This window comes from Ambystoma mexicanum, chromosome 6p (assembly GCF_040938575.1).
Source record: "Ambystoma mexicanum isolate Mex_15411 chromosome 6p, UKY_AmexF1_1, whole genome shotgun sequence".
Lineage (NCBI taxonomy): Eukaryota > Metazoa > Chordata > Amphibia > Caudata > Ambystomatidae > Ambystoma > Ambystoma mexicanum.
Window position 1 is genome coordinate 73957140 of NC_090935.1, and position 13104 is coordinate 73970243.

Here is a 13104-nt window from a genome sequence, read left to right on the forward strand (position 1 = left end):
TGGGAGAAGCCCCTCGTGTTCCATGAGCCCAGTTTTGTCAAGTTGGTTTCCCTCGTCAAGGTCCCTGGTGTACAAACAATGGACGAGGTGCTTCGTTGCTAAGATTTGTTGGCAATCAATGGCAATCAAGGCTTCTGGGAGCCAAGACCATCTTTTTTTTTCCTCACTGATCAACCTCTGTTTTGTTGAAGTAGATTTTTTGTTAGGACCTGTATTCTTCGAGATATCTTGATCGATGGTAATAAACCAGTTTTTTTGGGGACCTGCTGGAATTCTCTCCTTCTCAAACAAGCTCTCCCGATTAAGATTTTTGTCCGCTTTAATGTCCCTAATTGGACAAAAATTAGTGTTGTCGTCTGCTCAGTCACTATACTCTAGATTGCCAGCCGCTTCTGGTGTTCTGTTATGAATTTTTCTTGGTACCTTCCGGCTCCAAAGTCCGGAGTTTTGTCTCAAATGAGACATATATCTCTTTCCTCGTGTGCCAAATTTTGAACTATGTTATCCGTTTCTTTCTTTTTTCAGACTTCTCTTGGTTTCGTAGGTCCTTTTTCTGGATCCTGACGATATACAGTCTGGACTTCTCATACTTGATTGTCTTTGGTGAGGTGTGACAGTCTGGTTATGTGATCTTTTTAAGCCTGAGCCTCTCCTCTCTTTCGGCTTGGGGGGAATCCGGAAACCTTTTGTCTAGGTAATCTGGGTTCAGTTAGGTCATAACCCAATGTGTGGAGGTCCTTAAAAGCTTCCCTTAGTAGTGTCTTTGTTGTGGAGGATAGTATGTGCAGGTAGATTCTGTCCATGCCTTTATCGTTCATAAACTCCACTATGTCAATATCTGTTGTAATCAATCTTCTTAGAAATTCACATGGTGCAGTAGGTTGAGTGTAGTCTTCCTATTCAGGATGACCTGGACTCCATCTTTCAGAATGCGCTCTAATTCAAAAGAGCAGGTTTTTGTTGAACGTTCTTATCTCGACATCCGGTATCTCTTCTCTTCACGGTAATAGTTTTTCTCTTTAAGTCTTTTATTACTTCTAGATCTTCGAAGATGACTAAGGACTATTCCTTGTTTAAGAAATCCAACTTTTGACGTCCATCTTGAAGGGTGACAAGGGACTCTCGTTCTGTTGGAGTAGCATCACCCCGCGACTTAGAAGGCTTTCGAATCCTGGTACATGATCTATTTATAGTCAGTGTCTTTGTCTTATAGATTCCAGAAGTTGAGGACTATGAGGGAATCTTGTCAATCTGTTTTTTTGTTTTTTTATTGTTTTATCATCTCTTTTCTCACTTTTAACTGAAATCCTGATCGGTTTGCTTTCCAAAGCTAGGTATTTCGATTCCCGTTCAAGTAGAAAAGAATCCGCTCGAGATGCATCTGCTTTCCTTTTGCCTCTATGATCTGAAAGTTCTGTGGAGTGAGTGCTATAGTTCAGGACATCAGCCATTAGTTTGCTTTCCATGGGTGATGGAGGGCTTTGACAGCTGTTCGTAGTTGTAGTTAGTTGACCAATCGATGACTGTTGAGGTCGAGCTGGCCTTTCGACAGGGCTCTAGTCCTGAAATGAATAGCTGGTTGTTTACTGGATTTCCAGGAGACCTGATCGGTTAATTTTGTTTTATTTATTGCATCTGGAATCAAATTAATGCTACGGTCAACCTCTTGTATCGAGAAACCGTTTTTCACCTTGGGTGTGAAGAAAAGTTTTTGAGTAATTGTTTTCAGGTTTGGAGTCTGTTTGCCAGGCTTTTTCTTGTTTTTGTTTACGTTCATTCCTAGTTTCAGGTTTCGAATAATTACTTTTGCATAATGTCCATGCTAACAATAACATTGGCTCCTTTTACCAAGCTGTATGAAGCCATAAATGACACCTTGAAGGGCCAACTAACAATGGTGGCATATACTCAAACCAGACTTAATTTCTTGGAAGGTTATATAACAGCTAAAGAAGTGGAGAGACCATCTGTCCCCACCCAGTCAGCCCAAACACAAATAAATTGGGACATCAAAATGGAATCGATTCAGACCCAAACGGAACCTCCAATCCAGGACCCTATGTCTTCTTGGCTTTGGCCCCGTCATAAGCCCAGGACAAAACCTTGCACCTAGTCCTGGTGACTTCGGCGTTCTGGTGAGGCTTTTTTAAGTCGGGGGTTCCCACGTGCAATCTCTTCTTAAAGAAGTTGTCATTGGCGTTGGTGCCACCAATATTTTGAGAGGTGATGGTTACATGTAGAGACTGGCTCATTGCTCCGACTTCATGCCCGTCCTCGACCCGTGATCCTTCGAGGAGCTCAATGTCAGATATTTCTGCTTTTTCATTACAAGACTAGGGGGGCGCAATAGTTTGTGTTTTGATCTTTAAATGACTTGGTGTTGGATATTCTGAGGTATGTCCAAGTTTTGAGGGCTTCAGGATTTGCTGGTCTCTCCTGAGTGATTTGTTTTTTTGGGCCCCATCAGGGTTACCCAAGTGAAGAGAGTTTTGTTGAGGATCATGAATTATCAACAATTCATTTATGATTGAATCCTGTTTAGAGGGATCATTGCATTCTTTTTTGGCTTTTAGCAGGGTAGCCCCGAGATTTCTCCTAAGAGCGTTGAGGGCGCTGAATTTGATTCAAGGAGCTCCATGGTGTTAAATGAGCAAACATTTGAGGTCCATCACACTCCCAGTGGACGGCGTCTTTAGGGCCCGTATTTCCGGGTAGATTTCTATTGATGACCCCAAAGTATGGAGGGACAGAGTTGGGCGCTCACGTAACTTCACTTTCCCTGTCTCCATCAGGGGCCCAACAGCTGGCAGCTCAGTCACAGCCAAAACTGCTTCAGCCACCAAGCCGTCGTCCACTGCCTCACGCGAAAGAGCGGTGGCTCTGCCCCAACCCTCTCTTCCAGGCACGCCCCCTCCTCGGTGTCCAAGCGAAGCGTACCTTGTGGAGCCTCTCCTGCGGCCCCAAGAGACCTGCTCACCCCTGCCATCTCAAGAACCAAAGAGGGTGGCACATTAGACGGGCACCCCTTTGCGGGCACGGTGCCCCTCGGCCGCTCCAGCTCCACCCCCTCCACCTCACTGGATCCCATGACCGCCATCTCCATGCCAGCCGTCGGGCCGGGAGCGCCAGCCGAGTCCCAATGCCCGAAGACAGAGGAGTCAGTGGTGTCACCAGGCATCAGGTATGGTGGAGAAGCCGAGAGGGGCTCGGTGTAAATGTGTGATTTGGTCCGGATGGCGGGTGAGGGTTTGTTCTTGCAGGGGTCCAAGTCTATGTGTAGTTTGTTGGAATGTTTTGTCCAGGGGATGGGCATCTCATATGAAGGTTGGGGGATGTTTGTCAAAATGTCCAAAACACGTGGACATAGTTTTGATATGTCCGTTGGATAATTTTGCTGGGCATGATTTTGGCAGACTTTATTTTCAATGTTGTCAGTCTGGCTTGGTTTTGCTGCTTCTTCTTGCCTCATAGCTGTGCGATTTGGGAGGCACGAGCGTTGGGCAGAGAGTTTGTCACAGAAACCTGCCACTCTTTGTTGGTGTAAGGTTTTGTCTCTGTAGTGCAGCGATCTTTTAGGCCTTTCAATGGGCTGAGTCGCTCCAAACCGCTGTCTTCACTTTTGGTACGCGAGCTCCGGAGCCAAGGCCCTGGTTCAATATTAGAGTTAGTGTTAGTCTGCATGATGGCCTGAAGGCAGGCCAGTGTCCCGGACACTGGGGCACTAGTGCGTGGGCAGCCGTGGACTGCCACTGACTGCGGCAACTCTGTGTCAACTCTGTGGCCGCTCCATGGCCTCCTGAGGTTCTTGAGTGTTCTGAGAGAACAGTAGCCCCACCTCCAAGCAGCAAGGTAGGAGAAAGACTCAGCAAAGGGTGACTGCCACTGACTGCGGCAACTCAGCGACAACTCATGTGGGATGGGGTATCTTTAGGTTATTCCACTACACACATGAGATTTGATGTGAGGGAATGAGAGCAGTATACTATTGCATGTTTCTCTAGGTTTCTCTCACGTGGGATGGGATATCTCTAGGTTATTTCGTTACACACATGAGATTGGATGCGTCAGGAATAAGGGCGGTTAGCTATTGCATGTGTCTCTGGGCTTCGCCTATGTTGGATGGGATTATCTCTAGGTTATCCCGCAACACACATGAGGTTGGATGCGAAGGAATGTGAGAGGTGTGCTAATGCACATTTCTCTAGGCTTCACTCACGTGGGATATAATATCTCTAGGTTATTCCGCTACACACATGAGGTTAGATGTGAGGGAATGTGAGCGGTATGCTGTTGCGTGTTTCCCTAGGCTTCGCTCACATGGGATTGGATATCTCTAGCATTATACCCCTGCAAATATGTGGTTAGATGTGAGGGAATGAAGACGGTATGCTATTGCATGTGTCTCTAGGCTTTGCCTATGTGGGATGGAATATCTCTGGGTTATTCCGCTACACGCATACGGTTAGATGTGAGGGAATGAGGGCGGTATGCTATTGCATATGTCTCCCCTCTGGACCCCCATTTTGTTTGCCTGTACCCCCACCCCCTCTGACCTGCTGTTTTGTTTAACATTACCCCCCACCTTCCTCTGGTCCCCTTTTTTGTGTGTATGTACCCCTAACCCCCTTATGGACCTCCATTTTGGTTAACATTACCCCCCCCCCTCTCATTCCCCGTAGGCTTGTGATGTCCGCCTACTTTAAATCCCCTTCTTGCTTTCCCAACCTCCTCCGTTCACTGTATCCTTAGCACTTATGCTTTAAAGATATGTCACTGACCTGTTTGATAGCTGCTTGTTTATCTCCCCCCCTCATTTGTTTTCTCCTACCTCTCCCCTCCAGCACTATCTGAAATGTTGTTAGGCCTAGTAATGATAGTCACCTGTTTTGTTCCTCTCCTTCTCCCTTTACTCAATCCCCTTACCCGCCCCCTCCCCCCTTGTGCATCGTGCATCTATTGAAATATAACCCTGCCGCCACGTGCTACACGACGCAGCCCAATATATCTATGTGCTCGTAATTTCAGAGCATTTAATTAGTCTACATCGACTCTGCCCCCCCATGCAACCCACAAGGGTGTACCACTCCAAGATGGTCGCCTTCACATTCAGCGTGGCTTTTTTGAGCCTATCTTCACCCTGTGCCCCGGATTGGCCAGCCTACTGCCCTTAAGCCAATCATGAACGCCAGAAGGCATAGCCGGTGCACTCCAAGGTGCAACGAAGGTGCCTGACTGAGCATGACGCCCACTCAGTCGGACGAAATCCACCGGAGCAGAAGCTCCCCTTGAGCATCCCTACTGCTGGGAAGCAGTGCCCAGGCTGCCTATTCAGTCAAGGTAAGGCCGTGGGCGCTGGCCTACATGACGACGTCGACATCCGCACTGCCATCCGCATCGTGCATCTATTGAAGTATAACCCTGCCGCCACGCGCGACACGACGCAGCCCATTATATCTATGTGCTCGTAATTTCGGAGCATTTAATTAGTCTGCATTGACTCTGCCCCCCTATGCAACCCACGAGGGTGCACCACTCCAAGATGGCTGCCTTCACATTCAGCGTGGCTTTGTGAGCCTATCTTCACCCTTTGCCCCGGATTGGCCAGCCTACTGCCCTTAAGCCAATCACGAACGCCGGAAGGCGTAGCCGGTGCACTCTAAGGTGCAACTAAGGTTCCTGACTGAGCCTGACCGAGACGCTGTGCGCCTGCCAGGACCCCTGCTCAACTGCGCCTTTAATTTAGCTAGTACTTGAACTTATGCTGGTCCCTGCAACCAGACCCCGCTACACCACCTTGCCGCCACAGGACCTATAAACCCTGCTGTTAAGTGACACCCCAACACGGTATGAACTTTCGCACTTTTACTGTGTCTGAACACAACCATACCGATCGCGTGCTGCTGACTGTGATATACTATTACATCGCTTTGTGCCTCTCTACCCTCGCTACTTTGATATCTGCCTGTCCTACTGCACTCTTTACCTTCGTCCTCATCCTCTCCTAGCCTAGAGTCAAAGTGCTATGTTCTACCATGGTCATTGCGCTGTGTTGCCGCTTGTGAATACCGCTTTTAGACAAGGGTCATCTGCATGCATATATACGAATTTGGCTATAAACGCTACATTGCTGAGCGGTCACTAGCCAGTGTCGGGAACCTCTCTCATGACCTGTGCTTGAGTTCGCACCCCTCTGACTCCATTTTATGCCACTGCCACTCGATAGCCGCCTCAGGGAGTTAACTGCTACTTGACATTTGTACTTAGCTTGCCTATACTCTGCTGTCAGATAATTGCACTTTGCATGTTGTTGTATACTGCCATTTGATAATTTGCCTTCGTTAACTAGCACACTGCCACCTAATAGAGGCACTACACTGCTTGTACACTGTTGTTTGATAATTGCACTACCCTCCCTCAAGAACTGCCTACCCACCCATTACTTGATTGTCATATTTAGCTACTATCTCTAGCTTAACTGCATTGTGACCCAACTGCCACTTGACCGATGCTATCTATGCCGTGCCTGTTGTCCTACGATAACTGCCACGCGGCATTACTGTCACAGCCTTGCCTTGCACTGTGATCCGACTTCTACTTGCCTGTTGCTTCTTATGCTCTGCCCGCTGCATTACGATAGCTGCCTCGTGGCATTACTGTCAAAGCTGCGTCTTTGTCTTACCTTTGCCTGTGTACTAATCGCCTCATCATAGTCACTGAACCACATCATTTGTGCTCCACTCAACTTTTCCACAACTTTTTCGAAGTTTCAGATAGCTAGACAACAGTCCATATCATGTGGCCACTGCCACTTGCCTGTCATCACATCTCTTACTTGGCCACCTTTGTGTACCTAATTGTCACTCACTGCATCTCGCCTATTAGCACTGCTAAGACACACCGCTACCACCCTTCAATACACTCCTGCATCACGTTGAACAGTACCAACATCTTAGCCAACCCATACCTCAATGACCCAGCCTTATGGCTTCAACATTTTGCCACCAAACCTACACCCAATCAACCTTGCACTCTCCAGTCTAGGAACCTCAGACTCAGATCTAGGCTGCCCCGCGCCCCATTTGCCCAGCGCAGCTGCACCTATAACACACAGTCCACCACACAGATGACACCTCACCTCCCTACCTCTATCAATGAACTCAAGGGCGCCCTCATCAATGCCAGATCCATCACGACCCATGCATTGGATATTACTGACCTAATTACCGTCCACAACCTTGACTTCATCGCTATTACTGAAACCTGGTTTCATGCAGCCTCCGGCCAACTCCTCACCCTCGCCATTCCGATTGGTTACACCATCAACAGAATAGACAGACAGTCCTTCTCATCCAAAGGTGGTGGAGTCGCATTCATACATAGAGACAACATCACTATGAAAACCATCCCCAATACTCAATTTAGCTCTGCTGAATCGTTATCGGTGAAACTTACCCGCTCTCTGACTAACACTGCAACTGTACACCTCATTTACAGACCTCCAGGACCACTTGGCTCGTTCACAAACGACATCACGTCCATCCTGACTGACAACACCAAACCCAACTCTCAGGTAATGCTACTAGGTGACCTTAACCTCGGCCTAACCGACATTAAGGACCACATGGCCACCAAGGTCACTACCACATTGGCCAACCTAGGCTTCCAGCAGCGCATTCTTGAACCCACCCACAATAAGGGCAGAACGCTTGACTGGATTGCCGATCTCAGTTGCAGCATCTCAATTAGTTCTAACCTTGCTTGTGCCTGGTCTGACCATCACATCATTATTTTCAAATTACCAGCCACCAACCCTCACTCCAAATCCACCATAGCCCCGGCTATTCCTACCAGGAACAGAAAATACATTACCAAGGACAAACTACTCCCTCTCATCCTCCCCATCCTCAACAACTGTGCATCTCGGCATAAAGACCCCACTGTCCTAGTAGACACCTTTAACCAACATTGCTTAGAGCTATCGATACTATTGCTCCGCTTAAACTTCGGAAAGCCAAACAACAAGCCCATCTGAACTCTTGGTTCACCCCACAGCTTAGAGTCCTGCGCAAAGAAAAGCGCAAAGCTGAAGCTCTCTGGAAAAGTCACCCATGTGAATCCAATAAAGACTGCCTTGTTATCACCTCCCTTAATTATGAGGAAGCGATTTGTACGCCAATTCCCGAGGTGGAACTTATTATCCACAACTTAAAACCATCCAACTGCCAGTGTGACGCCTGCCCAGCACCTATCATTAAAGAATCGGCACATGACCTAGCGCCCTTCAACTCATCGTTCCAATCTGGAATGGTACCCAACAACCTGAAGGATGCCTGGGTTATCCCTCTCCTAAAAAAAAACGACTTTAGACCCTGAGATACCCACTAACTACAGACCCATCACTACTGTCCTATTCCTTCTAAAAATATTAGACAGAGCAGCATATCTACAGATACAGAACTATTTGGAAACTAACAACCTCCTCAGCACAAGACAATCTGGTTTTAGACCAAAACACGGGACAGAAACAGCTCTTTTAGACCTTAAAACTCAAATTGAGGATCTAAAAGACAATGGCAAACTAGCCCTCTTACTCTTATTGGACTTATCCGCAGCTTTCGATCTGGTCAATCACCCAATTCTCTGTCAGCATCAGAAATCTGCTGCCCATTTCTCAGACAATGCTACTAATTGGATTAGGTCATTCCTAGACAATAGGCATATGAGAGTTTTTTCACCTACCTCCACTGCAGATCCGGCTTCAGTCCCTTGTGGAGTCCCTCAGGGGTCCTGTGTCTCCCCTACCCTCTACAATGTATTTACCAAACCATTGTTCGATGTGCTTGACTATCTGGGTGTCACCTACACTAATTATGCGGATGACACCCAGATACTCATTCCCATCACTGGTGATTACATTGTTGACTCCAAAGCTCTGAACGACATTTACCAAGTCATCCAAGCTTGGATGGCCCATCACAAGTCGTGTCTCAACAATGATAAAACAGAGCTCCTCATTCTGGGTACACAACAGAGACTAAATAAACTGAACCCTTTGTTCAGCTCCTTCAATATTGACGGCAATTCCATCAAAGTATCTAAAGATACTAAAACCCTCGGAATCTACCTTGATTCCACACGCTCCCTTACCCGACAAATCAATGCAGTTGTAGCTGCCTCGGCTTACACTGGTAAGCTGATCACAGCATGCCGACCATTCCTCACCACACAAAATTGAATCACAGTGGCCAGGACACTAGTTATGTCCAAATTGGACTATTGCAATGCTATATACCAAGGTACCAATCAACGGAACCTTAACAACCTCCAGATCACCCAAAATAATGACATTAGAGCAGCCCTCAACATCCCCAGATCAGCCCACATCTCAGAAACTAGGAAGAACCTTCACTGGCTTTCAGTCCCCAAAAGGATTTCCCTGAAAGCTCTGGCCCTTACCTACAAATGCGTAAATAACCAGGCCCCCACTTAACTAGCTTCCCGCTTCACCCAGTACATTCCAACGCGGTCGCTGAGATCTGCCCAAACTCAAGGTCTCACGATCCCCAGGTTTAAGCTGCAAATAGCCGAGGTGTCAGCTTCCCAGTCCAGATGGCTAAACTCTGGAACACCTTGCCACTCACCATCAGAAATCTACCCTCATTTAACTTATTCAAACACAAAGCCAAGCTCTGGCTTGCCTCCTCACACGAATTTATGGGTACAGCTTGACGCTTTGCATGACCGAGGGGACTACCTACTGCTTCTGTATGATACTGCTCCATTGGAAATAATTTTTTTGCAACGTTAAATGTAATTCTGCCGTGATTGTAACCACTTGTCTGTCTATATGCCATTCTTGTAACTTACTGTTGAAGATATGCGCCCGGTTGCCTTTGGGCCTGGCGGCGCTATACAAATAAAACAAATACAAATACAAAAACTTGTAATTTTCTGGCACTACCTCAAATGTCATCAGGCATAGTAATGTGCCGCCTGTCTGTCTCATTCTCCTGCCCACCCCTTCTCCGCTCCTTATCACTGGCAATAACATTTACTCTATCACTAATGTCTCTTGACCTGTTTGAAAGCAGCTTGTTTGTCCCTCCCCTCTTTTGTTTTGTCCTCCCTCTCCACCTCCAGCACTATCAAAAATGTTGTCAAGCCTAATATGACAGTCCCTTGTTTTGGTCTTCTCCTTCTCTCCTTATTCCACCCCTCTTACCCCCCTCCCTCACCCCTGCCCCCCACCCCTCCTCCTGTAATTTTCCGGCACTATCTCAAGTGTCGTCAGGCACAGTAATGTAGCTGCTTGTCTGTCTCCTTCGCCCTCCCATCCCCCCTCCCCTTCTCTTTGTGTATAGCACTTGCACTATCTGAAATGTTGCCAGGCTGATTGTGATAGTTATTTTTCATATTCTGAATGTATCACGTACTTGTAAGAATGTCACTGTATTCTCCCTTGTTCCCTCCCTGCCTTGAACCGCTTTGAAACACATTGTGTATAAGCGTTATATGAATAAACAATCAATTCTCTAGGCTTCGCATATGCACAATGGGATATCTCTAGGTTATTCTGCTACACAGATAATGTTAGGTGTGAGAGAATGAGGGTGGTATGCTATTGCATGTGTCTCTAGGCTTCGCTTATGTGGGATGGGAAATCTCTAGGTTATTCCGCTACACATATGAGGTTAGATGTGAGGGAATGCGAGCGGTATGCTATTGCATGTCTCTTTAGGATTCTCTCATGTTGGATGGGATATCTCTAGGTTTTGCCACTACAGACATGAGGTTAGATGTGAGGAAATGAGAACAGTATGCTATTTCATGGTTCTCTAGGCTTCGCTCACTTGGGATGAGATATCTCTCGGCTATTCCGCTACACACATGAGGTTAGATGTGAGGGAATAAGTGCGTTATGCTATTGCATGTTCCTCTAGACTTTGCTCATCTGGGATGGGATATCTCTAGGTTATTCCACTACACACACAAGGATAGATGTGAGGGAATGAAGGCGGTATGCTATTGTATGTTTCTCTGGGCTTCGCCTACGTGTAATGGGATATTTCTAGGCAATTCCCTTGCGGAGGGAACAAGTGCTTCCTACACACATGAAGTTAGATGTGGGGAAATGAGAATAGTATGCTATTGTATGTTTCTCTTGGCTTTGCTTACAATTAATGGGATATGTCAAGACTGGGTGGTGCTGCGCAATCTGGAATTTGGTGACCATCTGCAGAATGTGTTGCGCCCCTACCTCCGGTGGAGAGGCTTTTCCCAGGGATGCATCCAGGACTGCTCAGATGAACTGGAGTCTTTGAGATGGTATCATGTGGGACTTCTTGAAATTGAGGGAGAAGCCCTATCTGTGGAGAGAGTGGCAGGGGATGCTGAGATGTTCCAGGGATTGTTCGGGAGAACGTGCCCTGATCAGCCAATCGTCCAGGTAGGGGTAGCTGTGACTCTCCCCCTCTCCTGTGACTCGCTGTCATCACCGCCATCAACTTGGTGAAAACCCTCTGCATGGAGGTCAGCCTGAAAGGCAGAACTCGAAATTGATCATGAGAACTGCAAACCTCAGGTACTTCCTCTGCCTACGATGGATGGACACATGAAAGTAGGCATCCTGAAGGTCCAATGACACCATCCAGTCCTGGAGTTGGAGGGCCTCAAGAATCTGAGGAAGTGTCACCATCTTGAACTTGTCCTTCCTGAGGAACTTGTTCAAGTTCCTTAAGTCCAAAATGGGTCTCAGTCCTCTGTCCTTCTTGGGGACTAGGAAGTAAGGGGAGTACCAACCCTTGTTCCTCTCTGTTACAGGTACTGGCTCTATAGTACCTTTCTCCAGCAGGATCAAAATTTCCTGCACAAGGAGCACATCTGGAATTTTGAAAGAGTTGCTCCCAGGTGGTTGTTCCTGAGGCCTTTTATGAAAGGGAAGGCAGTAACCCTGGGCTACTGTTTCCAATGCCCATGCTTCTGCAGTAATGCCCTGCTATTCTTGCAGATGCTGTGAGAGTCTGCCTCCCCCCGTGGTTTTGTGGAGTAAGGACTCAGAGACGTTTTTTAGGTGGCTTATGCAGCAGCTGAGGGTAAATCGCCGTTGTTCTGTGTGGTTTTAGCACCTCTCCCCCACCCACCCATGGGGGAATCTTCTCTGACCTCTTTGATTCGCCAGTCCTCTCGCTCTTCCAGCTGAGGGATGAAAACAAAAGGATCTGCCCCTCCAAGCTGATCCACTGGGGCGAGTTTGCAGTTGTCTGATTGCAGCACCAAGGGATTTGGCTGCCGCTTTGGAGGTCTGCAGCTTCTCCAGGCTCTCGTCAGGCTTGCTGCCAAATAAGTGTGTGCCGTCAAAGGGCATTTGAAGAAGTCTTGATTGTACATCCAGAGCAAACCCAGACTTTCTTAACCACGCAAATCTGCGCATTACAGTGCTAGCCACCATGGGTGTAATTATAGAGGGGCACGGGGGGACAAGTCCCTCCAAACATTTGTGGCATGCCTTTCTGCCCCCCCATCTTTTGCTGGGAGGGCCGGGGGCCGCATTGTGGCTGCTGCATTCTTTGTTCATGTAATAGGCAGCGCAAGCCTGGCTGAGGTGCCCAGCCAGGCTTGCGCTGTCTCTTTACATAATGCTAAGCTCAGCTGCGTGTATGTTTGTTGGAGGGCTGGGCTGCGGGCTGACCCTAGTGAGGTAGCACATTTAGACAATCACATTTGGGGTCACAGACTAATCCAGCATTGCAAGAGTGAGGGGTAAGGTGAGCCACGAAATGCAGTGCGTGTAATAGTTTCATTCACACCCCCAAACTGCCCACCCCTTCCCCAATCTACTTTTTTGGTAACATTAGTGGCAGATGGCATTTTTACACAAACATTTAAAATGCAGGATCGTTGCAGATGCAGGAAACTCATCTATTAGAGCTTTGTCCAGGTTTTCTGGGGCAAAATACACAGAAACCTCCTAATTTGCATATGGATTGCACCAGCCGAAATGACTTCACAGAAAGGACATTGTAAGGAGCATCATTAGTCTTTCATAGGTGGAGGGACCATGGAAGTGACTTTAGAATAAGTCGCCATAAGTAAGCCTAGTGGCAA